The sequence below is a fragment of the Suncus etruscus genome, chromosome 1, assembly GCF_024139225.1.
Source record: "Suncus etruscus isolate mSunEtr1 chromosome 1, mSunEtr1.pri.cur, whole genome shotgun sequence".
NCBI lineage: Eukaryota > Metazoa > Chordata > Mammalia > Eulipotyphla > Soricidae > Suncus > Suncus etruscus.
Window position 1 is genome coordinate 32706936 of NC_064848.1, and position 27914 is coordinate 32734849.

General features: G+C 40.9%; 1 protein-coding gene across 1 annotated transcript in view; it reads right to left on the reverse strand.

Annotated features, from left to right (window-relative positions):
• Window positions 1-27914, reverse strand: part of MARCHF4 (membrane associated ring-CH-type finger 4) — a 143426-nt gene that overhangs the window by 24445 nt on the left and 91067 nt on the right. The window lies entirely within an intron of this gene.

Sequence of the window (27914 nt, forward strand, 5' to 3'; positions counted from 1 at the left end):
TTGCCTTGCACTTGATTGACAGGGGTTCAATCCCCAGCATTTCCTATCATTCCCCAAGCCCGCCAGGCCCCATGAGTGTCACCCGGTGTGGCCCAAAATAAACAAACAAAAAAAGAAATGTCTCTAGAAGTTCTTTGCATTAATAGTGCCTAGGCTCAATCCCATGCATCATATAGTCCACTGAGCACAGCCAGAAGTAGCCACCCGCCATACTTGGCTGTCTCCCCACCACAAAGATGAAGAAACAACAGAAAAAAGTGGGGAGTATTAACCTCCATAGGCTTTTAAAGATTCAGTAGTTTCATACAAGTACCTTCAGAGGCAGGTAGGCAAACACAGGCACCAACAGTGGCTTTGGCGTTTTGGGGGCAATAGACTGAATTGGAGACCCCAACCCACTTAAAGGGGCAGCTGCAAACAGCTGTTAATGTGCTCTCTAAATGTCACTTCTTGTATAAAATCCCCCACTCACCCAATATAGCTTGAATGTAGATATTCTAAACAGATTAAGGGGTCATTTTGCCTGTGTTTGGAGCTCTAGTCTTAGGTCTTTCACTCTTAGGCAGACAAGCAGGAAGAAATCCAGGTCTCTTCTGTGAAGCCTTGCACCCTGGGAACCAGAGTAACAATGTCACAGCAGGTGAAGGCTGACCTGACCTCATTCAAAGAGGTTGGCCAAGCCCCTGCAGATCTGGATGCAAGCGACAAAGGCCAAAGATTCAGTAGGTGGTCACAGAATTTGAAACTTCTTGTGAATGGACCATGAAGTTGGGTTTTGTCTCTAGAGCAGTCTGTGATTGTACATCAGATGCCTATTCTGAAGCCTGCCTCTATTTCCTGCCTAGCTTGTTCATGGAGTTTCCATGAACACTTCCTATTCCACCCATCTTCCCCTTCTCCCCATCAATTGTTTTTCTCCCTCCTAGCTCGGGGTCCCTCAGTCCTGCTCACCAAATCCTATCCACCCAATTCCTTCAATGTCTTTCCCAGAGAATTTGCACTTGAACATACCCATCCTCTGCCACCTGTGCTCCCTCTGACCTATTCCATGTCCTCTCCTTTCTTACTCCTTGTGCTCTGCCCTCCACAACTTAGTCCTTCCACCTCACCTTTACCAAATAATTCAGGATCTGACACACAGAGCCCAGGTTCAAGGCTCCTACCTTGGCATATTTGGTATATGTTCAGGTTTGGTCTCTTTGATCATTACCTGGCCAATTAGTGGGTGTTGCCATTCAGGACACCACATCTTGCCCCCAAGTTTAAGTAAGTAATTCCAGGAAATTCTGGGATGTAATTTAAAGGCTTCACTTATAAACTTACTGTAAACCACAGAAGTTTTCTTCTAAAGATACTTGGAATCTTCCTCCCCTTCCTCTTGATGCTTGTGGCCCTTCAAAGAGAGTATGCCCTGGCCTGGGTGAGAGCTAGAATTTCCTTCTGCATTTGTTCTACCTGCCAAAGTGCTCTGTCTTCAGTGGTTCCAGTGTCAGTTCAAACTGGTTTCTTGGTTGAGGTCAGGCCTTTGAGTACCTCAGGTGCCATGTATTCCAGTTAGAGCCATATTTCTCAACATTTTTCTAACCATGGATCCTCCCTGACCTTACTTTTTTCTTGGAAAGAAAGACATGCCTCCATGCTACCAGTCAGATTCCTGGTCTCATGACCTGGGCTTTTTTAGGTGATTCTCATCTAAGGTTCCTTTAGTTGAAAAACCTTGAGTTAGGATACCCGGTAATTATTTTATCTTTGTTTTTTTTTGTTTGTTTGTTTCATTTTGTTTGTTTGGGGGGCAAACTTAGCAGTGATCAGCATGACTCTGCTCAGGAATTATTCCTGGGTTAATATGGGTTTCTAGGAATTAAACCTGGGTCTGCTTTATACAAGTCACTGTACTATTACTCCAGCTACTACTTTGTAATTCTTATAGGGATCCTTACATGTCATCTATGAAAAGAGCCCTGCCTGGAAAGCAAAGAATAAAGAATGTTTATCTTTGTACTCCTCCTGGCACCTAATCTGCTCCTGAAAGGCCCTCAAGAACCTATGCATTTGTGAAAATCACACAGTCAAATCACTTGCACTTCCCAAAGAAATGTGAATGAGACTGCTTATTTTACCCCTAGTCAATGAGAATAGGAATCACACCTCATCTTTACCTTGGAACCCCATCACTTTGCTCAATCTCAGTATGCTATATATGTGCAATTAATAAACTTCATAGAAAAAATGCTGGAGTACCTTACCCTAAGGTAAGGTATAAGAATATACCTGGTTCTCCAACTGGTTCCTCTTATACTGATACCTTCTGATACTGTGGCTCTTGGCATTTCTTATTCAAGGACATCTTGATTTCCATGGACAATCTTCTTTGTCTTAATGCTCCCCTTAATGCTTTTCCCCAGTTCACTACATATGACCCTTTCTCAGGGACAATATCTCATCCTTCTGCATATGCAGTATCCCGTTCAGTGTCTGAAACAGTGCAATGTTTCTTGCAGCATGGACAGAAGAAAGCATACATACAAGTCTGATGAAAGAAGGCCTTGGCTTCTCTAGGACAGAGTCAGCCTTGGGCTTAGCCTAGAGCACAGTTATGGGGCCTGGGAGATTTAAAGGAGCAGGAGTTTCTATCTTGCAGGACACTCAGCAAGGTTTAAGGCCTTTGGCATTGAGGAGTGCCTGTTTCCTGTTCCCAAGAAAGAAACCAGAGTCACATGAGTAAGATGTGCTGGGGGAGGAGCAAAAGCACTCATTATTCATGGCCACATTTCCTATTAATTATATATAATTATATATAATATATATTATATATATTATATATATTATATATATAATTATATATAATAATTCCTATTAATTTAATAGGACTAACTGGGTTAGTTTAATCAGATTGTTAAGCAACCATATCAAATTGCCGATCAGGTAGGAGTCATGACTTCTCGTTCCTGACAACAGTGCCAAGGAATGGTGAGAATGAGGGTGCTCCTTTTCCAGCCCAGCTATAGCCACCAAGCTCAATGGAAGGCTGCTGGCAAGGATGTCACTGATAATGAAACCTAGGTCCTCCATTGGGGGCTCTGGTGAAAGAGAGGTTTGCTGGAACCTCTGATCTTCAAGTATTTGCATATAGTCAGCCCAGGCTCAATCCCCAGCATCCGATATGGTGGCCCCAGCATCCCCAGTAGTGATTCCTGAGTGCAAAGCCAGGAGTAAGCACTGAGCACCACTCAATTGACCAAAACAAAACAAAAACATAAAAGAAATAAAAATCAACTCTGTGAAGGAGTTCCATGCATTATACTGTTAAAGTAAAACTGGAAAAATGTGGAAATTGTGATGGCAGTTGTTACCCCTCCCCAGGGCCAAATGCAATCTTACTTGATGGTCAGACCAGTTCACCTCTGAGATGGGTCTGTGTTTGCTAATTGAAGTGGCCCGAAGAGGGGTAAGGGAGTCTCAGCAGGAAGAAGCAGCATGGAGAGGAGAGACAGACGCTGTTGGGTGCAGAGAGGCTGCTTAGCTTAGAAGTCATGTGAGATGTGCACATGGCGGTTAGGTCCTTATTAATAAAACTTCATGTCTCCTGAAATCTGACTGCTGTGGGTCATTTCCTCGCCATTATCTTGAACCTACAGATCCGCCAGACTGAAAGGGGCAGCTGGTGCCAGGCCGAGAAAGGCTCCACCTTCTACCATCTAGGACTTTATAATGAATAATGAATACAACAGGCAGTTATGTCTCAATGTGAGAGACCTGAATTGAAGTGGACGGGTAAAGGATCAGCACAAGGTCACTTAAAAGGCTAAGAAGATAGGTTTCTCTCTCCTCCTCCTCCCTTCTTCTCTGTCTCTGTCTCTCTGTCTCTGTCTGTCTTTCTGTCTCTGTCTGTCTGTCTCTCTGCCTCTCTCTCTCTCTCTCTCTCTCTCTCTCTCTCTCTCTCTCTCTCTCTCTCTCTCTCTCTCTCTCTCTCTCTCTCTCTCTCTCTCTCTCTCGGTCATACTAAGAAGTGCTCATGAACTACTCTCAACTCAGACCTTAATGATCACTCCACTCACTGCTGGAGATGAAGCCGAGACCTCCTTCATACAAAGCCTGGACTCCAGTCCATTAACCTATCTCTCCAGCTAAAGGCAGATGTTTCTGATGCCAGATAGTTTTCTTTTTCTTTTTTCTTTTTGGACCACACCCAGCAGCACTCAAGGGATACTCCTGGCTCTACTCTCAGAAATTGCTTTCATCACACCTCTCTACTCATGTATTTTCTGCCACCTGAGCCTTATTGTCTCTCCCAGCCTGTGATCAAGGGCCTCTTCTCAGTCTCTCCATTTCCAGGCTCCATACCCCTCTCTGACTCAGCTCAGCTCCTTCACCTAGTCACTCAGGCCTGCCAGCTCACAGCTGTTATCTTTTTTCACCACATCCTCACTCAGTTTGGTTCAACCTTTCTCTAGTTGTCTCCTCTGGAATTGGGTTGTATCTTGTACCGCACACATTGGAGATGAGCACAAAGATATGCTTGCTGACCAGATGGGCCTAGGGGTATGGGAGAATAAGGTTCTCTGGCCCAGATCCTGAGGCTATAGACTTTGGGCTGGGAGGATTATTCTGATCTTGTCTTCAGAGCTCAGCAAACTCCATAGATCAAAGGAGTTCATTAAATTCACAGGGCAGCAGACACTTCCTCCATGATCTGCTCAGAGCTTTGGGGCCTAGAGTCTGTCCTGGGAATAACTAAAGAAAAATCTGATCTTTCCTAATCCCCCAGCTCCCACCCCCCACTCCAGGACTGAGTTATAAAGAGGATTCTAGTGTTGCTTATGTTGTTGGTTTTCCAGACAGACTCCATAATCTGACTCCAATTCCACAGTTTATCAGTTGTGCAAACTTAGACAAGTTTGTAACCTCTCCGAGGTTCTATTTGCTTCTCTACTTTTTGATTATAGGTAATGCCTATTTCCTCCTAGGGTGGCTCTGTAAATTTATGAAAAAACTCATAAATTGAGGGGGAAAAATGGATGGTGCCAGGACCAAGCATATGAACATTGAGTAGAAATAAAAAAATGATCAGACTTAAACACCAAACCCAAAGTCCAAAACAACAGAATCAATACGCAATCTACAACAAGCTATACCCAGAGAAGACCAGTTACACTAGTAGTCCGGGGAGCATAGGAAGGAGATATGGGATGTATGCTGGTAACATACATTGAGGGAGGACGACACTGGTGGTTGGAATGCCCCTGATTCCTTGTTACTATATAACTTAAATATCACTGTGAAAGATACAGAATACACTTTGTTCACAATAAAATTAAAAAAAAAAGAAAATAATTGAGAAAACTTATGCAGGTTGCAAGCCACACACTTTGCCCTGCACCTGCACTTCTCTCTTTTAAAAGCTTTAGGATTCCAAGTCATATTTCCATATAACTTCAATTTCAGGGTTTTTTTCTACAAAAGTTTTATTTCATTCTTCAACTATCATTCCCATAACAGATAAAGTAAGCAAAAAAGTAGGTAATTGAGGAAGGGGTCCACAGAACCCCAGAAAGAGGTTGGGATAAAATAACTGTCTATAAGAGACCGAGAGAATTCTCAGTTCTTCAGAACTGAAGAACTGAGAAGTGGTCAGAGGACAAATCTTCAGACCTCTGGCTCAGGACTGTCCTCTGATTTTCCATGGAGACATTGTAAGCATTGAGGAGCTCTCCTTCCCAGGGATGATTACAGAGAAGAGGGCTGCTCATCTAGGCGCTTTATGGAGAAGCATGCGTGAGGTTGGAGGCTGGGCAAAATGAGACTGGTATGGCAGTAGGTAACTTGGAGGTAGGTGAGAGCAAAGACCAAATGGCTTCTCCTCACTATTGATGACTCAGCAAACTGAAGCCACAAAATTTCAGTCATTTCTCTATTCATAGATTTCTTCCTGATTACTTTGGATTCTTCTCTGGTTCCCATCCCTTAATCTGAAAAGACTTGCTGCTGGAGTCCTTATATTACTTAATTGTCATGGCAGAGGCAGGTAAGTCAAGACTTTCCCTTCCACCCACAGAGGCACCAGATATACCTGCTACCCAGCAAAATGAAGCAATGTAATCTAGTCAGTTTTCAGCTCTGGGTCAGCAGAACAAAGGAGATCAGAAAAAGTCAGGGGCCAGAGTGATAATACAAGAGTATGGTACTTGCCTTGCACGTGACTAACTTGGGTTCCATCCCTGGAAACCCATATGACCGCCGAAGTTTTGCTAGGAATGTTTCCTGAGTACAGAGTGAGATCTGAGTACTGCTGGGTATGGCTACCCCAACCCAAAAAAGAGTCAGCGTGCAATGTGGAAACATCTTCCTTTATTGAGATCAATCTGTTGTTAAGAACTTAAACTCTAGGAGGGCAGATATACTCAAGTGGAAGAAAACAAGCCAACAATACCTAGTGTGGCCCCCACAACAACAACAACAACAACAGAATTTCAATTCCAGTATCTAAAAGAACCAGGAGTAAGGCCTTGCAGGTGGCTGGCTCTAGTGCAATCCTGGCAGCACATATGGTTCTCTGAGCACCGCTAGGAGTGGTCTCTGAGTACAGAGCCAGAAGTGTGGCCTAAGCACTTTTGGGTGTGGCTCAAAGCAAAATTTAGAAAAAAAAAATAAAGAGAATTCTAATCTCTGACAGGTGTGGATATATCCAAGCTCTTACAATCTGTATGACTCTGAGCAATTAAACCTTTTGCATTCATTGAAGGTTCATCTAGTACAGGGGTGGTGAACAGGATTTTTACCCTCACTCAAAATGGCAAAATGCAATATGTGTTTAATATATTATTGTTAAAATTACATGCTTTTGTGTGAGTGTTTGTCTGTTTTGGCAGGTCACTGCGTGGTGTGGCTCTCTAACTTTCACAGTTTAAAATTTTGGCTCTTTGTGTCGAACATGTTTGCTACCCCTGAAGTAGGTTCCACATTTTGTTCATGATGACAGGTATAGTAGTAAAGGGAGCTAAGTGAAATTCTCTAGCAGAGAGGAAGAGACACTCAAGAAATAAGTAAGTCAATCTGAGTACCTATGATGTTGTTATGTGTCGTGGGGAAAAGAGAAATAGTAATCCAGGAAGGCAGTTAAAATTCTAAATGGAGTGGCTATGCAAGGCTTTTCCTAGTGAGAACACTTCAGGAATGAGCTGAGGAAGGTCAAGGAACAGACTAGGCAGATATCTAGGAACAGAGCCTGCTGAGCAGAGGAAACATGCACAAACACCCTGAGGCAGGGTGCCAGTTCAATTCTAGTGAGTTGAAAAGAGGCTGGTGGGACTAGAGTAGGGCAAATGAAGAGAAGGAGGTGAGGTTAAAAATACTCTGGGGTCAAGAATGAAGGCCAAAACAAGCAAAACTTATGGCTCTTTTGAAAGACTTGATGTTTACAGTAAATTGGGAAGTAGAAAAAGCGTTTGAAACAGAGGAAATGGATATAATCTGACCAAGCATTATTCTGATTGTTCTTCTGAGACAGAACTATAGGGAATAAAAGGGAGAGTATGGAGATAGAAACTGTGCCACTAATCCAGGTAAACCATGTGTGGACGTTAGATGAGGATGGTTGTAGTGGAAGTTCTGAGCAGCAGCCAATTTCTGGATATGGTTTGAAACTACACATATCAAGATGTGCCAGTGAGTTGGATAAGCAGATGATGAGTAAAAAGTCAACAATGATGCTAATTTTGGCCATGAAAAAGGATAGAAAGATGTTTTCAACTCAAATAGGAGAAGCTGAGAAAGAAGAAGATTATTGAGGGTAAGTTGGCACTCAGTTGTGGGCATTTTGACTATGAGAACATGATAAAAATTCCAATTAAACAGGCTCTTTATTCAATATTAATTTGAGAGAGATGTCCAGGTTAAGACATGAAGAGTCATGTTCTCTAGGAGATTTGTTGAGGTTTGATTCCCACAGAGCTCCCAGACAGGAAAGGCAGTTCCCATTCCCCTGTCCAATTAGGACAGGGGAAACACTTCCAGTTGTAGAGATCTACAGGAAATAATTCACACATCGAAGAGGTGCAAGAATAGGTTTAAGAAATCAAGTGCTCAAGCAAAGAATTCAAACCACCCAAGCTTTCTTCTTCTCCTAAGATGGAGCACAGCTCAGTGGAAGAAGACCGAAAAATGAGCCCCTGACTTCCTCAGACCCCTGCTTTTATTGACAAAAATCAGGTCCCCCCCAAAAAAAATCAGGTCCCACCCTAGGGTGAAAGAAGAATACCAATTAAGGGATAATCCAACATACTATCACCAGATATACTATCCCTAGGGTGGAGTACAATTATTAATTAGGGTAGGGTCAATAACCCAAAGGCATAAATTCGAAGTTTTTTTAACAAACAGATGGTATTCAAAGCCACAAGCCTGAATGAGATTACCAAAGAAGTAAACTTGGGTCAGAAAAGAGAGGAGAAACAGAATTGCTCCCAACAGGAAACCAAGATGGTGGAATTTGGGGAATGAGGGAAAGATGGTAGAAGAGATTTAGAAGAAAATGAGCAAACACCACAAAGAGTGGTGAGTGCAGTTAGAGAAATAACTACACTAACAACTGTCATGACAATATTAATAAGTAAGAGAAGTAGAATGCCTGTCTCCCATACAGGCAGGTGAGGGGGGGAGGACAGAGATGGGAGCATTGGTGTTGGGAATGTTGCACTGGTGAAGGGGCGGTATCCTTTTTATGACTGAAAAACAATTACAAACATGTTTGTAATCATGATGCTTACATAGATTATTAAAAAGAAAAAGAAAAAGAAAATGAGAGCAACATGAAAAAAGAATATAATGTTCCAAAAATCAAAAATAAAATATTTTAAGAAAGAGAAAGATTCAACTTTATCAAATGTTGGGGGATCAGGCTGAAGGAGAACGAAGGGTGAACTATGGATTTTAAAGTTTTCCTTAATTTCTTCTAATGGATGAAATAGGAAACAAAGTCATATACTAGGAGTGAAGATGGGAAAAGATATTGGGAGTCTGAGAACTGAGATAAAAGAGTTATCCTGGAGAGTTTAAGAAGTTAACTAGAAAAATAGAGTATGAAAACAGGCAAATATTCTTTCTGTGAATAAAAAATAGCTCATCGGGGGATTGGAGCAATAGCACAGCTGATAGGGCATTTACCTTATACACGGCTAACCCAAGTTCAATCCCCCAGCATCTCATATGGTCACCTGAGCATACCAGGAGTAAATCCTGAGCACAGAGACAGGAGCAACCCCTCAGTGGATCCAGGTTCCCCTTGCCCCAATAGCTCATTTGAAGTTGGAAGAAGTATCAAAGATAGTTTACTTAGCACAAGTGTGGACTAACCTGTAACAGGTTGTGCTAAAGAATAGAGAGTCTATCTAAGCCTTCTCACCTGCTCCAAATGTTGATTAATGTCCTTTCTCTTTTGTTTAACATTCTTTTCTTACTAATTATCCTAATATGAGAAGCATTTCTGAAAACTAATGAAATACTTGCACAAACACTGTATACCTACTACCTCAATATCCATCTGAGGCTAATAATATTTTTCCCTATTTTATATATAATGATGGCCCCTCAGAGAGGTAATTAGATACTCAAGAAGAAAGTAGTTAAACTCTAAAATGGATTATTTCCATCAGCACTACCAATTTGTGTATACAACCACCCAGAGCATTACTACCCTATCCAGTGTCACCTGCCTTTTCACTCTTCTTCCACTTTAGAAATTTTGCCTCTTTCCTAATCCTAATAAGAGAGACAAGCTGGCTCAAAACAGATATACAAAAAAGAAACCCAGAGCTGAAGAGATAGCATAGTGGGTAGAGTGCTTGCCTTAATTTGCCTCTTGCTTGCTTGAACATGGTCTTGATCAAACCTCGATGTGAGATCCCCAGTATCTCATATGGTTTTCCAAGTGCCACTGGGACTAATCCCTGAATGAAAAGCCAGGAATAAGTCCTGAGAACTTCTGAGTGCAGCCCAAAAGTAAAAACAAAAACAACAGAAGAGAAACCCTTTTCCCTCATCCTAAATCAATTTCAGGTAGGGTTCATTGGATTTTCATTAATGTGGGAGTAGATTGTATCATGGGAACAGGAAGAGTTTAGCTTCTCATTCATTCCCTTCTCACACATCTGCCCTAGCTAGAAAGTGTCATTTTTTAATTTAAAATATTTATTTAAATTTAAAAGATTTCTTTGTTTTGTTTTTTGGGCCACACCAGATGACACTCACGGGTTACTCTTGGCTATGTGCTCAGAAATCGCTTCTGGCTTGGGGGACCATATGGGATGCTGGGGGATCAAACCATGGTCCATCCTAGATTAGCGCATGCAAGGCAAACGCCCTACCCCTTGCACCACTGCTGAGCTTAATTACACATTAAACTTTTTTTTGAGATGTGGTTTATCTTAATAAGAAAAGGCCTGTGTGTGTTATAGATTCTATACTGTGAAGTCTTAAGACCTTGAGCTTGAAATTCCTCCTCCAGCTCAATATCATAACCTGTGTGTATTTTGGGTGGGAAGAAATGAGCATAAGAGTATAAAAATTCAATTGGGGGCTCCCTGTGTGTGACACCAGGCGGGGAAAATCCGCGAAAGTACACCGGCCCAGTGGGGCTCAGCTGTGAAAGACTGTGAGTGTGACCTGTCTATGTCTGTCTACTGTCCTCTTGCGTGAAACTCTTGCGAGTGGGGCAAAAAGAGCCTCCAGAAACCTCGCTCGCCCAGACGCCATTTTCATGGAGGGACTTCAGAGCATAAAAACCGGCTATCCTTTGCAAAAGCTGGCTCCCTGTGTGTGACACCAGGCGGGGAAAATCCGCGAAAGTACACCGGCCCAGTGGGGCTCAGCTGTGAAAGACTGTGAGTGTGACCTGTCTATGTCTGTCTACTGTCCTCTTGCGTGAAACTCTTGCGAGTGGGGCAAAAAGAGCCTCCAGAAACCTCGCTCGCCCAGACGCCATTTTCATGGAGGGACTTCAGAGCATAAAAACCGGCTATCCTTTGCAAAAGCTGGCTCCCTGTGTGTGACACCAGGCGGGGAAAATCCGCGAAAGTACACCGGCCCAGTGGGGCTCAGCTGTGAAAGACTGTGAGTGTGACCTGTCTATGTCTGTCTACTGTCCTCTTGCGTGAAACTCTTGCGAGTGGGGCAAAAAGAGCCTCCAGAAACCTCGCTCGCCCAGACGCCATTTTCAGGGAGGGACTTCAGAGCATAAAAACCGGCTATCCATTGCAAAAGCTGGCTCCCTGTGTGTGACACCAGGCGGGGAAAATCCGCGAAAGTACACCGGCCCAGTGGGGCTCAGCTGTGAAAGACTGTGAGTGTGACCTGTCTATGTCTGTCTACTGTCCTCTTGCGTGAAACTCTTGCGAGTGGGGCAAAAAGAGGCTCAGAGGAGCACGGCCGCTCCGCTTCGCTACGCGGCCGTGCACTCTTTCTAAGGAAAGAACTCCATTGCAACAAGAAGGAAAAATCACACTAAGAACGGCGCTATATCACAGAAGCAAACATTTCTCTCTGGACTGTCTTCTCTGTTACATGCTCGGGCCTAAGATTTGACCCAGTGTGAGGCTTCATCCACGGAGGACTCCCCTCCCTTAGAGGCAAGTCAGCCCATCCAGAAAGGGAGGAGCCAGAGGAGTGTGCTGCCTACATCATATAGACAATGAATACCACTACAACACGTAGAAAAACCCACAATACAAATGTGACAATGGGGAAACAGCGCAGGCCAGCATCAGACATAGAGAATGAAGATGACAATTCTGAGGACCAGATAATGACTGAACAACTAATCAACCTCTCAGATAAGGACTTTAGACTAGCAATATGGAAGGTGCTCAACAGACTCCAAGAAACCATGGATCGAGTTGAACAGAACACTAATAAGAACCAAGAAAATATGAAGGCAGAAATGACAAAACTCCAAACTGAAATAACATGTCAACTAACAGGCCTGAAAAACTCAGTAAACGAAGTGAATGACAAAATGGATAAGCTCTGGGACAGGGTATCAGAAGCTGAGAATAGACTTGGTGCTGTGGAAGATGAGATACATAACAATTCCATACAGCAGGAGAGATTGGAAAAAAAACTTAAAGCAAATGAGCAGACAATGGAAAAATTAGTCAAAGAATGGGAACAGACGAAAATAGAAGTCTATGATAAGATCAACAGAAACAACTTAAGAATCATTGGAGTCCCAGAGACCCAGGAAGAAAATTTCCAGGAAGAATCAATGGTCAAGAATATCATTAAAGAGAAACTTCCAGAGCTAAAGAATATATGTGATCAAATCCTGCATGCCCGAAGAGTACCAACCAAAAGAGACCCCAGAAAAACCACCCCAAGACACATCCTAGTCACAATGACAAATCCCACAGATAGAGACAGAATTCTGAAAACAGCAAGATCAAAAGGGGAAATCATGTTCAAGCAAGCTTCCCTGAGATTTACAGCAGACCTGTCACCAGAAACGCTCAATGCCAGAAAGCAGTGGTGGGATATTGTGACAAGACTGAATGAAATGAATGCTTCACCCAGAATACTATACCCAGCAAAACTCACTTTCCGGTTTGATGGAAGAATACATGGTTTCACAGACAAAAAACAGCTCAGAAACTTCACAGACACAAAACCAGTCTTAAGAGAAAAACTGAAAGACCTAATCTAAGACAAGACTACCCAAAAGACACACCAAATTTTGAAATAAAGATGGCGTTAAATCCCAGGACAATTCTTTCTCTCAACGTCAATGGACTAAATGCACCAGTTAAGAGACACAGAGTGGCTAAATGGATCAAAAAACTCAATCCAACCTTCTGCTGCCTACAAGAAACGCACCTGAATAGTCAGAACAAACATAGACTCAAAATAAAAGGCTGGAGAAAAGTTATCCAAGCAAACAACACCCATAAAAAAGCTGGAGTGGCCATACTAATATCAGATAATGCAAACTTTATACTCAGGAAGGTTGTAAGGGACAAAGATGGACATTTTATATTAATCAAGGGGTACGTAGAGCAGGAAGAATTCACTCTCCTAAACATATATGCACCGAATGAGGGGCCAGCAAAATATTTAATACAACTGCTGACAAATCTGAAAAATAATATCAACAACAACACAATAATTGTGGGGGACCTAAACACGGCTTTGTCAACACTGGACAGGTCAACCAGACTGAAACCCAACAAGAATATACTAGACCTGAGGAGAGAAATGGAAGAAAGAGGCCTAGTGGATATATATAGGACACTCCATCCCCAGAAACCTGGATACACATTCTTCTCCAATGTACATGGGACATTCTCCAGGATAGACTACATGCTGGCACATAAAACATACCTCCATAAGATCAAGAGGATAGAAATTTTGCAGACTACCTTCGCTGACCACAAGGCTCTGAAATTATTTGTGAACTCCAAAGGGACTCAGAAGAAACACTTTAACACCTGGAAGTTAAACAGCCTCATGCTCAATAACCAGTGGGTCCGAGATGAAATCAAGGAGGAAATAAAAAGGTTCCTGGAAACAAATGACAATAAAGACACAAACTCTCAGAACTTATGGGACACAGCAAAAGCAGTACTGAGAGGAAAATTTATAGCTTTGCAAGCACACATCAGGAAGGAAGAAGGAGCTTACCTGAGTAGCTTAATGACACAGCTAATAGAACTAGAAAATGCTCAACAAAAGGACCCAAGAACAGGAAGACAGAAGGAAATAACAAAGCTGAGAGCAGAAATCAACGAAGTGGAAACTCAAAAAACAATCCGAAAGATCAACGAAAGCAGAAGTTGGTTCTTTGAAAAAATAAACAAGATTGATAGACCACTGGCAAACCTAACAAAGAAAGAGAGAGAGAGAAACTTGATAACTCGTATCAGGAATGAAAAAGGAGAGATCACTACTGATATGACAGAGATTCAAAGGGTAATCAGAAACTACTTTGAAAAACTCTACGCCACTAAAAATGAGAACCTGGAAGAAATGGATAAATTCTTGGACTCTTATAATCTTCCACGGTTGAAGGAAGAGGATGTAGCATATCTAAACACCCCCATCACCATTGATGAAATTAAAACAGTAATCAAATGTCTGCCGAAAAACAAAAGCCCAGGTCCAGATGGATTCACTAATGAATTCTATCAAACTTTCCAAGAGGAACTACTGCCAATCTTGGCAAGACTCTTTCATGAAATTGAACAAACAGAAACACTTCCAAATAGCTTTTATGAAGCCAACATCACCTTGATACCTAAACCAGACAGAGACGCTACCAAAAAAAGAAAATTACAGACCAATATCACTGATGAATGCAGATGCAAAGATCCTCAACAAAATCCTGGCAAATAGGATTCAATGCCTCATTAAGAAGATCATCCACTACGATCAAGTAGGTTTCATCCCAGGAATGCAAGGCTGGTTTAACATCCGTAAATCTATCAACATAATACACAACATCAATAACAAGAAAAATAAAAACCACATGATCATATCAATAGATGCAGAGAAAGCATTTGATAAGGTCCAACACCCATTCTTGATCAAAACTCTCAGCAAGATGGGAATGGAGGGAACCTTTCTCAATATAGTGAAGGCCATCTACCACAAGCCAGTGGCAAATATTATCCTCAATGGAGAAAAACTGAAAGCCTTCCCTCTAAATTCTGGCACAAGACAAGGCTGTCCTCTCTCACCACTCCTATTCAACATAGCACTGGAAGTACTTGCTATAGCGATTAGGCAAGAAAAGGATATCAAGGGAATCCAGATAGGAAAGGAAGAAGTCAAGCTCTCACTGTTTGCAGATGACATGATACTCTACTTAGAAAACCCTAAAGACTCTATCAAAAAGCTTCTAGAAACAATAGACTCATATAGCAAGGTGGCAGGCTACAAAATTAACACACAAAAATCAATGGCCTTTCTATACACCAACAGTAATAAAGAAGAAATGGACATTAAGAAAACAACCCCATTCACAATAGTACCACACAAACTCAAATATCTTGGAATCAACTTGACTAAATATGTGAAGGACCTATACAAAGAAAACTATAAAACTCTGCTCCAAGAAATAAGAGAGGACACACGGAAATGGAAACACATACCCTGCTCATGGATTGGCAGGATTAACATCATCAAAATGTCAATACTCCCCAAGGCATTATACAGATTTAATGCCATCCCTCTAAAGATACCCATGACATTCTTCAAAGAAGTGGATCAGACACTTTTGAAATTCATTTGGAACAATAAACACCCTCGAATAGCTAAAGCAATCATTGGGAAAAAGAATATGGGAGGAATTACTTTTCCCAACTTTAAACTGTACTACAAAGCAACAGTTATCAAAACAGCATGGTATTGGAATAAGGATAGGTCCTCAGATCAGTGGAATAGGCTTGAATACTCAGAAAATGTTCCCCAGAGATACAACCATCTAATTTTTGATAAAGGAGCAGGAAATCCTAAATGGAGCAGGGAAAGCCTCTTCAACAAGTGGTGTTGGCACAATTGGATAGCCACTTGCAAAAAATTAAACTTAGACCCCCAGCTAACATCATGTACAAAGGTAAAATCCAAATGGATTAAAGACCTCGATATCAGCCCCAAAACCATAAGATATATAGAACAGCACATAGGCAAAACACTACAGGACATTACAGGCATCTTCAAGGAGGAAACTGCACTCTCCAAGCAAGTGAAAGCAGAGATTAACAGATGGGAATATATTAAGCTGAGAAGCTTCTGCACCTCAAAGGAAATAGTGCCCAGGATACAAGAGCCACCCACTGAGTGGGAGAAACTATTCACCCAATACCCATCAGATAAGGGGCTAATCTCCAAAATATACAAGGCACTGACAGAACTTTACAAGAAAAAAACATCTAACCCCATCAAAAAATGGGGAGAAGAAATGAACAGACACTTTGACAAAGAAGAAATACGCATGGCCAAAAGACACATGAAAAAATGTTCCACATCACTAATCATCAGGGAGATGCAAATCAAAACAACGATGAGATACCACCTCACACCCCAGAGAATGGCACACATCACAAAGAATGAGAATAAACAGTGTTGGCGGGGATGTGGAGAGAAAGGAACTCTTATCCACTGCTGGTGGGAATGCTGTCTAGTTCAACCTTTATGGAAAGCCATATGGAGATTCCTCCAAAAACTGGAAATCGAGCTCCCATACGATCCAGCTATACCACTCCTAGGAATATACCCTAGGAACACAAAAATACAATACAAAAACCCCTTCCTTACACCTATATTCATTGCAGCTCTATTTACCATAGCAAGACTCTGGAAACAACCAAGATGCCCTTCAACAGATGAATGGCTAAAGAAACTGTGGTACATATACACAATGGAATATTATGCAGCTGTCAGGAGAGATGAAGTCATGAAATTTTCCTATACATGGATGTACATGGAATCTATTATGCTGAGTGAAATAAGTCAGAGAGAGAGAGAAAAACGCAGAATGGTCTCACTCATCTATGGGTTTTAAGAAAAATGAAAGACACCCTTGTAATAATAATTTTCAGACACAAAAGAGAAAAGAGCTGGAAGTTCCAGCTCACCTCAGGAAGCTCACCACAAAGAGTGATGAGTTTAGTTAGAGAAATAACTACATTTTGAACTGTCCTAATATTGAGAATGTATGAGGGAAATGTAGAGCCTGTTTAGGGTACAGGCGGGGGTTGGGTGGGGAGGAGGGTGATTTGGGACTTGGGTGATGGGAATGTTGCACTGGTGATGGGTGGTGTTCCTTTTATGACTGAAACCCAAACACAATCATGTATGTAATCAAGGTGTTTAAATAAAAAAAAAATTAAAAAAAAAATTCAATTGGAATTTTATAGGATAGAAATTAGACAATATCAAAGAAAGTAGGGACTCCCCAATTTTCATCAGATAATCTCTATGAGGAAGGATAGTTAATTTAATATGACAATTATTTCAATTACTATTTTCAATTACTCCTAGTCTCCATATATGGAGGGGAGCTAACAAACAGCAGACTGTACACTAATACATCCTCCCAACTTTGGGGTCACATCCAACTGGTCAACAATCTTAATCAACTATTTGTGTATCTGTGGTCTCGGTTAGTGGAGAGTTGGAGAAAGAGGAGCAAAAGGAGATCATAAACAAGATCAGGAAATAGAAAGAAACAAAATACTGCAGTGTCTTTTATTTGCTGGATATCAGGTTATAATTTCTAGTTTCTGTAGACATGTGAGAAATGTACTTTTGTATTAATGTATTACTGTATTTTTATGTAAAGATAAAGGAAAATATCCTATGGGGTCAGAGTGACAGTACAGGGTATAATAATGCTCTTATTTATTACATGTCTGCATTGGGTTTAATCCCAGGCACTGCGTATGGTCTCCTGAGCACTGCCAAGATTGAGCCCTGAGCACAACCAGGTGTCACCCAAAAAAATGAAACAAAGACAAAGAATTTATCATGAAAACTTTCTTATAATCATAGCATAAGCTATGGTTGAAAAACAAGAGGGGAAAGTTGTAATTCCTATTGCCTGGAGGAAGATAAAGCAAACCAACTCCCTTCAATCTATGACCTGCTTGTTCAGATGAATTCAAAGATCCTCATGACGCTAGAATCCATTATTATGCTCAGACAAACCATACTAAACCCTCTGAATAGTGTGTCAGGCAGAGTATAGATAGTTCCTTATTATCTGACTTTTTCTAGTCAATCTTTTCTCTCTATCAATTCTCATTCATAGTGTTCATCTTAGTTCCTTTTCAGTCACAACAGATCCAGTCTTCTCATTTCTCCTGTCAATGACCCAATGGCCAAACCTTGGCTTCTGAAGACTAATAGTTGCTCAACACTACATTTAAAGAAAAAATTAAAAAGAAAGAGTTGCAAGATAATTTGATTTGAAAGAAAAATAATTCTATTACCAAGTCAGAAAAAAGAAGAGTAAAGGCTCTAATGAGATGTAGTTATCTGCACTAAATACAGATAATCATATCATTATTTTGTCTTCTACTGTCTGTTGCATTAGAGCCCTTTGGATGAGCTTGGATGGTGGTGGATGGTGATGGATGGGCCTTTCTCTGCTATCCCAGCACCACGTGTCTCCAACCCCCACCAGCTGGCAGGTCTACTGGTTCAGGGTGGCGGTGAGGAGAAAATCCACTCACAGGCAGGCTTCAGGAAATATCAGCTTTAGGGAGGGGTTTTGGGGAGGTTACACTGTCACACTAACAGGTTACCTTTTACACACACACACACACAAACATATAATTGATCTTGTAGAAATATTTCCAGCCTTCCTGTTTATCAGTTACAAAAAAAGGAAACACATATACACACACAAAGGAGACAAAAAAATAAACACTCAAACTCAAACCAAACTACACCATGGTTGTTTTTTATCCCCCTTCATTTTCATGTTAATTGTTTAATCCTGCGGTGCTTTTCTCCCTATAATTTAACTGGTAGAAGACAAATGTACCTATTCCCTCTAACTGCCTCTAAATTTACTCGACTGGTATTAGAAAGAACTTAACCTCACAATAATTGAATTTAAATAACATCCATTTCCATAATGTCAAACATGTTCTGCATAATAAACAAGCTATGTTATATACTAGTCTGACAGAAAGATGGAAGGTCATATTTTATGTGTATATTCAGAATCCTATCAAAATTTCTAATGATCTAAATGTGCAATATTTTGTCTGTTGGTCTTTCTGTGTAACTCATCATTACTATCACCATTATCATCAGAACTAAACTGAAAGACTGATTTGCCCTTAGTCCTCTGCTAGACTTAACAGAGATGCTTCCTTTTGATAAAGCTAGATTGGTCATTATTGAGCTATTTGCATAAAGCAAAGAGAGCTGAATCTGTTTTCAAGGTTCCAGACCTGTCGGCTAAAATTACCAGATTTCCAACTCATCTCCTCTTCTTTAATCTCAGAACTCAGGCCAAGTCGAGAGACAGGCCAAATTAAGAGACAAATACTCAATTTTCCCCTTGGGTGAGCTTTCCTTAGAGGTAGGGGGAACCCCATGCAAGTCCTTGTATTATTAGAAGGGATTGTGGTAAAATTATACAAAATTAACTTCCAGTCATTGACATATTTTCCAGGATGTTTAGGAAATACAGCAGGTGTTACAAGTGTGATGAGCTAGAGTGATATGTTATACTTGACAAAAATTTGAAATCACAGCTTTCTTCACTTGAAGGCTTTTGGTATGGTTGAGTCCCACAAGGCCCAAAAGCAGGGATTTTCCTGGGTGCCAATACCAGCTCTGCCACCATCTGGCTGGTGAGTATATGTTTCAGTTGTCAATGTCTGACTCCTTAATTCTCAATTAGATAGACACAAGATTCCCTGAGGGAGTCTTGAGAATAGATATCCTAGGTTTTTCTCCAAAACATATGAATGCAAGGGGTTCCCTCTTCCTCTCTTGTATCAAGGTTGGCCAAGACTCTAGGAAGCTCTGGCCTCGATACTCTCTTGAAAGTCTTCAGTCTCCTGCATCACTCTAAGATTCTTATGTACACATAGAACAAATGCCAATAACTAAACTTCACCCAATGCTTACTATAAACCAAGCCCTTGCATATAATCTTTCACTTTTGATTCCAATCTTATTCCTTCACCTACTCCAAGGAAGACATATTTTTAATTTGTTCCCCCATTATAGTCCAAAGCCCGTCATCTGCATCTGGACCCCTTTCCAAAGGATTTCTGCCTCCTACTCTCTTACTGAACATGTGGTGAGCAGGTGTTTTGTTCTACATACTTGACAAGCATGAGCAGGTACAGCATGGTTCCTGGGTCCTGTGGACCCAGATTGGCTTGAATCCTTGTTCTGTCACTTGTAACCTGGGTGGCAGTGCCAAATGTGCTCAGAGTTAGGTGGGCTCATAAAGTTGTACAGTGCTAGGTTTACTCAGAGAAAACTTAGTACCTCCTCCCCAGGTATTGGTGAGGGTGAAATGAGAGAAGGCATAATGAGACGCATGCACATAATAGATCTCAGCTTGGTATCTCACAGTGGGCACTACTGCTGTGATCTACCACTCCAGAGTCCCCCCACAAGACTCTAGGAAGCTCTGGCCTCGATACTCTCTTGCAAGTCTTCAGTCTCCTGCATCACTCTAAGATTCTTATGTACACATAGAACAAATGCCAATAACTAAACTTCACCCAATGCTTACTATAAACCAAGCCCTTGCATATAATCTTTCACTTTTGATTCCAATCTTATTCCTTCACCTACTCCAAGGAAGACATATTTTTAATTTGTTCCCCCATTATAGTCCAAAGCCCGTCATCTGCATCTGGATGTAGTTGTAGAAGATATGGTGCTCCACCTGCAGTTTGTTGCAAGGAAGCCCCTCCCTTACCACCTTGTAAATGAAGCTCATCAGTCTAAAACCTGTAAGTACTTAAGCTGCCATGGTGCCCGGATAATAAGTATAGGTAATAACAGTGTGATGAAGGCCAGCCGTCTCCAGGTGCTGCTAACTGCCCTGTGATTTCAGGAGGAAGAAATAAAACAGGCATCCCTGTTTCTATCCACCTGGCAGCCTCAAAATCTCCTAGGAACCATTCATCCCTCCTCTAAACCTTCTTCCCTCATAGTGCCTCAGTCTCCACTGCCTAGGAAAGAGAAGAGAAACAGTCTTGATCTTGAACTGTGGGTGATTGTTGTTTTTAATTTGGGGGTGGTTACAATTTGACAGTGCCCAGGGATTATTCATGGTTCTGAACTCATGAATCACACACCCCTGGACAGCATTTTGAGAACCCTATGAAATGCCCGGGGTTGAAATTATGTTAGGTCTATGTATATTATTGCTCTGACCCCAAAGACGTTTGTAACCATCTTTCTTTTTTCTCCCTCCAGCTGTCTGATAAAACTGTGTATCTGTAAGCACTAGAGGCAACTGAGCACCAGGGGGGTACCTGTTACTTAGAGTTGCAACAATGGTTTCCTTTTCTTTTCTTTTCTTTTTCCTTTTTTTTTTTTTTTTTTATGGTTTTTTGGGTCACACCCAGCTGCGCTCAGGGATTACTCCTGGCTCTATGCTCAGAAATCCCTCCCTGGCAGGCTCGAGGGACCATATGAGACACCGGGATTCGAACCACTGACCTTTTCTGTATGCAAGGCAAATGCCTAACCTCCATGCTATCTCTCCGGCCCTTCAACGACGGTTTTCAATTCTTACTTGCTGGGGGTTAGTCTTTCTTTTTCATAGGCTTCCTTTAGATTCTACTCCACATGGAGTAGAAAACCTGAAGCCCAGAAAGGGGTGTGTGGCTTTCTGAAATGGGTGCAGTGGGGGCAATCTGAAGTAGGTACCAAAAAATGAGAGCCAAGAGTGACTCCCACAACTCTGTAGAACTACAGCCTCTTCCCAGCTGGTACCCAGTCTGCTGGAAACACACCATCACTCTCTTCACACTTCCTAAGGAAGCATACTATTCCTGAAGTCTTGGCTCCCGGTCTCTGTCAGGAATAAGCATGCTAAGTGGAATTTGAATTATTATGGCTTGTGAATAGACTGCCGCTTCGTTGATGCTAAGCTTCTGATAATCTGTTCCAAGTGGTTGTGGCTTCTGTCATCTTGGCAATTTTTTCTTTTTGTTTGAAATATTTCTATATTTCTTACTTGTGGGGCTGAAAATAGGGTGGTCTTTAAAGACCTGAATCTTACAGCATTTGTTCAGCTTACCTGCCCCAACCCTGCAGATAAGGCTCTTCTATATAGAGATAATGCTGAGGAAGAGGACACCCTGCAGTGGTCCTCAAACTATGGCCCGCGGGCCACATATTTATTTGTATCTGTTTTGTTTCTTCATTGCAAAATAAGATATATGCAGTGTGCATAAGAATTCGTTCATAAGTTTTGTTTTTACTATAGTCAGACCCTCCAATAGTCTGAAAGACAGTGAACTGGCCCCCTGTTTAAAAAGTTTGATGACCCCTGCTAGAGTCTTCCTTTCCTACCAGTGCCTTCCAGTTTTTCCATTCACATCCTTCAGTAAAAACCAGTGCAGGACTAAATCAAAGTTGATAGAACAGCCCAAATTTTTGCGCTCATGCCTGGGGAAAGATGAACTATTTACAGACCAATAATTTTTTTCCCTCCAGATGATAGAGATGATAATCCCTTGTTTATTATTATAATTATCATTATTTCCCTTCCTCTTGTTGCAATGATAAGAGGGGTCACATACATACTTAGCAGGGATGCTTAAAGGTTGTACTGCTGGCCACAGTACTTGCACATGTTTAGTTATGATTTTCACTGGGGTCACACTCTGAGTAGTCAGAGATGCTTGGTTTTGGTGCATTAAAGATCACACACTCTTGTAATGCCAGGATTCCAAAAGTAAAAGCTGTCAGAATCGCATGTGAATTTGTGGACCAAGAATCAATCTTCCAACCACATGTTTGCCATGGAGGTTCTTTTCTTGCCGGTCCATCCCACTGTCTCCTCTTAGCAGTCATTTAGTACCTGGGTTGAACACCACCTCTTTGGGCCAGCAGTAGGGTATTTGTTACACACGCTAACCTAGGACAGACCATGGTTCAATACCCCGGCATCCCATAATGGTCCCCCAAGCAAGGTTCGATTTCTGAGCACATAGCCAGGAGTAACCCCCTCCCTCAAAAAAAATGAACACCAGCTCTCTGCACTGGTGATGTAAAAGTAAGAGAGTGCCTGCCAGGCAACATGTATACTAGCGCAGATTTTCTCAGAGCCATCCAGATCCACAGACTTTGTCAGGGATTTTTAGGCCTGCATTTTACTTAATCAATGCTGGTATATGAACCATTACTTCTTTTCATTTCCTTTCAGCGTTTGCCAGATGACAAGGTGGTTAAACAAGAAATCAAGAATTGATGTTTTCCATTGGCATAATGATTTGGCTCAGGCCTCAGAAGAATGGGCATCGCCCACACACACCTGAACTATGAAAACAACCACAATTGTCTTTAACATTCCCAGGATCCAAGCCTCTACCAGAGAAGACCTACCACTGCTTTGGCATTAACTTACTCCAAAGAGTACTCCCAACACCCAGGCAACTCAGCAACAGTCTGCATGCAGGGCAGATCGCTCTGCATTTAATGATATGCTGAAACTAGAGGATGCTCCACATCAGCCTGACATCGACGAAAGAAATGAAAGTCTGATACCAACTATAGCTAAAGTATGAAAAAATTTCACCAGGACCTTGAGAATGACTGGAGTTGGATAGACTGGTATGCCTGGAACCCAGAGTCTGTCTTATGCCAATAAACTTCTGGGGTGAGGCCTTTTTGTAATCAGGTCAAGGATTTTTTTTTCCATTTTCTCCATTTTTCTGGACCTATGCAAACATTGGTGATTGCCACTATCACACCTTTACTATATTTTTTTACTCTTATCCTTTAAGGAAAAAAATACAACTTACTGAACTTAAAAACAAATTACTGTAGTAGAATGCCTGTCTCGAATACAGGCAGGGGATGGGAAGGGGGGAGGGGGTTATGTTGTACTGGTGAAGGGGGGTGTTCTGGTTATGACTGTAACCCAAATATGATCATGTTACTTAAATAAAAAATATATTTAATAAAAAAAAGAAAGCCTGTCTAGAGTACGGGCGGGGGTTGGGTGGGGAGGAGGGAGATTTGGGACATTGGTGATGGGAATGTTGCACTGGTGATGGATGGTGTTCTTTACATGACTGAAACCCAAACACAATCATGTATGTAATAAATTTGTTTAAATAAAAAATTAAAAAAAAAAGAATTGATGTTTTCTATCTCTTTCTGGGATTTGGGGATACTAGTTCATGCTCCCTCTGCCCTTATACATACTTTTTTTTTATTTTTTTATTTTTTTTATTTTATTTTTTTTTATTTTTTGTGGTTTTTGGGTCACACCCGGCAGTGCTCAGGGGTTATTCCTGGCTCCAGGCTCAGAAATTGCTCCTGGCAGGCACGGGGGACCATAGGGGTGCCGGGATTTGAACCGATGACCTCCTGCATGAAAGGCAAACGCCTTACCTCCATGCTATCTCTCCAGCCCCATACATACTTTTTTTTTAAAAGCTTTATTCATCTTCCCCTCAGTAGGTATCCACACCCAGTGAAAGATTTATTTTTTAAAGCCCATTTTTATATCATACATCATTTTAGTAATTTTTCTTTCCTAGCCCTTCACCAGCTTTAAGTTTTTTAAAGTACATTCTCTTGCTGTGTCCAAGACAACCATAGACTACATCTCCAGAGACTAGAAGATGAAAAATCCATATAGATATTTGCAAAATTAAATAGGTAGAAATTTACTTTAAGTAAATTTTTTCTTATAACCAGAGCCTCCTCATTACTACACACATAATTTTATTTTTCAAAGTAGTACTTTTAAATAATTTATTTAAGTACTGTGATCACAAAAATGTTCATAATTGTGCTTCAGACATAGACTGTACACCCCACTTTACCAGTGCAACTTTTCTGCCACATATGACCCCCATTTCCTTCCCCCCAGCTATCTCTGGGATAGGTATTCTGCTTCTTTTTCACTATCATTGTCATGGTAGTTATCACTGCAATTAGTGCTCTAGCTAAATCCCACAGATGAGTGAAACTATTCTATGTCTATTACTATCCATTTGATTCATTTAATTCAGCATAATAGTCTCCATTCATGACTTCATTCTTCCCAATGGCTGCATAGTATTCCATTGTGCATATGTACCACAATTCCTTTAGCCACTCATTTGTTGTCAGGCATCTGGGTTGTTTCCAGATTCTGGCTATTGTAAATAGAGCTGCAATGAACATAGTGCAGAGGGCATTTTTGTATTGTGTTTTTGTGTTCTTAGGGTGTATCTCTAGGGGTGGTATAGTCAGATAACATGAGAGCTGAATTTCTAGCTTTCTGAGCAATCTCCATATTTTTTTCCAGAAAGGCTGGACTAGACAACAGCATTCCCACTAGCAGTGAATGAGAGTTCCTTTCCCCTGCATCCACACCAGTACTGGTTGTTCTTGTTATTTGTGATGTGTACCAGTCTCTGTACTACACACATGACTCCCCTCAGATCAGGAACATAACATACAACTTATTTAACAGATTGAGGGTTTCTGGTCATTCGACCTGACTGATTTTGGTTGATCTTATTTATACATCAATAATTGGATGGAGGCTGAGTGATCTAGGACAGGAAACACCTCTGCTCACATGTCTCTTAGCCAGTTGAATTTTCTAGGCTTTTGGGTTTCTAGCATGAAGAAAGGGTAAGTTCATGTTCATCAGCCCTTTGCAAGACTCTGCTGTCATTAGTTAATGTCTCTCTGGCCAAAAAAAGTCATGTACTACACTAGAGTCTGTGAGCAGTGGTGGCCAAAAGGAAGTTACTACAAAGAAGCATGAGAGTCTGAAGTCATTGGTTTTATGAAACTATGTTAGCTCTATGAACTTGGACAATATACTTAAACTGCATGAAAAAAATGAAAATTTGTATGATTCCTTGCTATCAAATATATAAAGTGGCACATAGTGAATATACCTTACATATTCATTTCCCCCTCTTTACAATTATTTGAACTTCCTCTTTTTTCTTAAACACGTTATTCCCAGGGCTATAGAGATAGTACAATGTTCTTGCTTTGCAAGCGCCCACATAGGTTCAATCCCCAGCATTCCATATGGCCCCCCAAGCACGTTCAGGAGTGATTCCTGAATGCAGAGCCAGGAAAAAAATTCAGGTGTGACACAAAAAAACTAAAAAAAAAAAATTATTCCTATGCAGTGCTTTTGCCTCAACATAGTAACAGTAAACTATGCTGTGACCCAACTTTTAATTTGTGTTTAATAAAGTAGATTATTACTTCATGTCCCCCAAAACTGGAATTTGGATAATAGTAGTTTGCAATTCAGGAACCTCTTTTTCCTTTATTCCTAAAAGATTATCTCTTGGTTCTCTGAACCACTCTACCACAACCAAAAGTGACATGTAAGAGGTAACCACAGTTGCTTTAACTAGGAGTTAAGTAGAGATACAAGATTGGCATCTCCATTTCCTAATTTAAAGGTAGCCTTGTAGTTTAGATAAGTAGCCTGGCTTCTCCTTGGTTAATCAGGCTCCAGAAGAGACATTAATTGTAGCCAGTCTGTCCTGCTGAAGAGACCCAAGGCTGCCAGCTCTCTTGCTGGGAATGGAATAAAATTTTAATTGATTGTGAAAGCATCATGGCAGGAAGCACAGAAAGAGTTGGTCCTCTCCTCTAGAGCAGGTAAGACAAGCTTCAAGGGTAAGGCTTCTAGGAGGTTCATGGCAACAAAGATCTGACACCTGCAGGGGACATCTTAGTAATAGCCCACAGTCCATGCCGATTCTAGGTTTGGCTTCCAGTCAGGGTCAAAGACCTCTCACACAGTGTTCATATGATGGCCAACACAAGAACATGAAGTCTATAGCTCTTTTTGGCCCTGTAATTCCCCTGACTTTGGTTAGAGAAGCACTTTATAGTTATGGCATTAGAAAAGCCAAGAAAAATTCATGTCCTATCTCCAAGAGCTCTCCAAATAGATGTTCAGCTTTCTTGTGATTGTGTGTGCTTACATAAAATTTGTCTATTATCTGACAAGGCACAGCATTCCCACACTGACATTTCAGGACAATGCTCTCATTTTTTTCACTTGGATTATTGTGATAATTACTGGGTAGAATGTGTTCTTGAGGAAATGTGTCTACTCCTTCTACCATGGATTCCTAGAACACACATATAACATAGGGTGACATGTAGGTCACATAGGTGACTATGAAAACAAAACAATGTATATTTTTAGTATAAACATGATAATACACTTAATGCTTTTCTAAAGATGGTTGAGTGAAATAGTTTATCTCCTTGTGCATATTTTCTTCATTAATAAATTGAGAACAATTACTTGTCAAATAGGTTTTTTGGAAAGCATAATAAGATATAAGGAATTTACAATAATACAGAAACCTGATAAATGTGTTTCCATGATTACTTCTGAGGACAAAAGAATGGGACTTGTCATTGACCTGCCTTTGCTGCCAATTTAGTGATTTAATGAGCCTGTTGGCAAAAAAGAAAACGACCGGTAAAAAGACAAAAAATGTACATGCAAAATCAATACTTCTACAAACCTCTCCTGTAACATGAAAGTTTGATAATCAATTTAAATTTATCAAAAATAAAAATATTCATAGTTTTGGATTAATAGCTTAAAATAGAGAAATAAATCATTTGTAACTACCTGGCTGTTTTATTTTTATTGTATACTTTGTTTTTATTATTAAAATTGTACCAAAAGTTTATCACAAGTAGGGAGAGAAAAATATGCATTGGAGATGATTGAAAATGGATTTTATAGTATTTAAAAATACCCAAAAAGCCTTCTTAAATTCTAAACAAAATCAACTCTATTCGTGTGTGTGTGTGTGTGTGTGTGTGTGTGTGTGTGTGTGTGTGTGTGTGTGTGTTTGGTTTTAGCGCTCAGGGGTTACTCTTGGCTCCATGCTTAGAAATCACTCCTGGCAGGCTCTGGGAATCATGTGGGTTGCCGGGATTCAAACCACCGCAGTTCTGCATGCAAGGCAAATGCTTTACCTCCATGCTATCTCTCCAGCCCCAGCAACTCTACTCTATTCCACTCTCACAAACCCTTTATCCGGTTCTACTTTCTATCTCCTCATTGGAAAATAAGGCCTCTTTCTTGTTAAAGCTCCAAACAAGAATAATAATAATCAGTGTAAAATAAATAACAAAACACAGCATTTTCTATGAAGTAATGAGAAATTTATTTCTTGAAAGAAAACAGAAGTCCTTGACCTTTGGCACAAAGA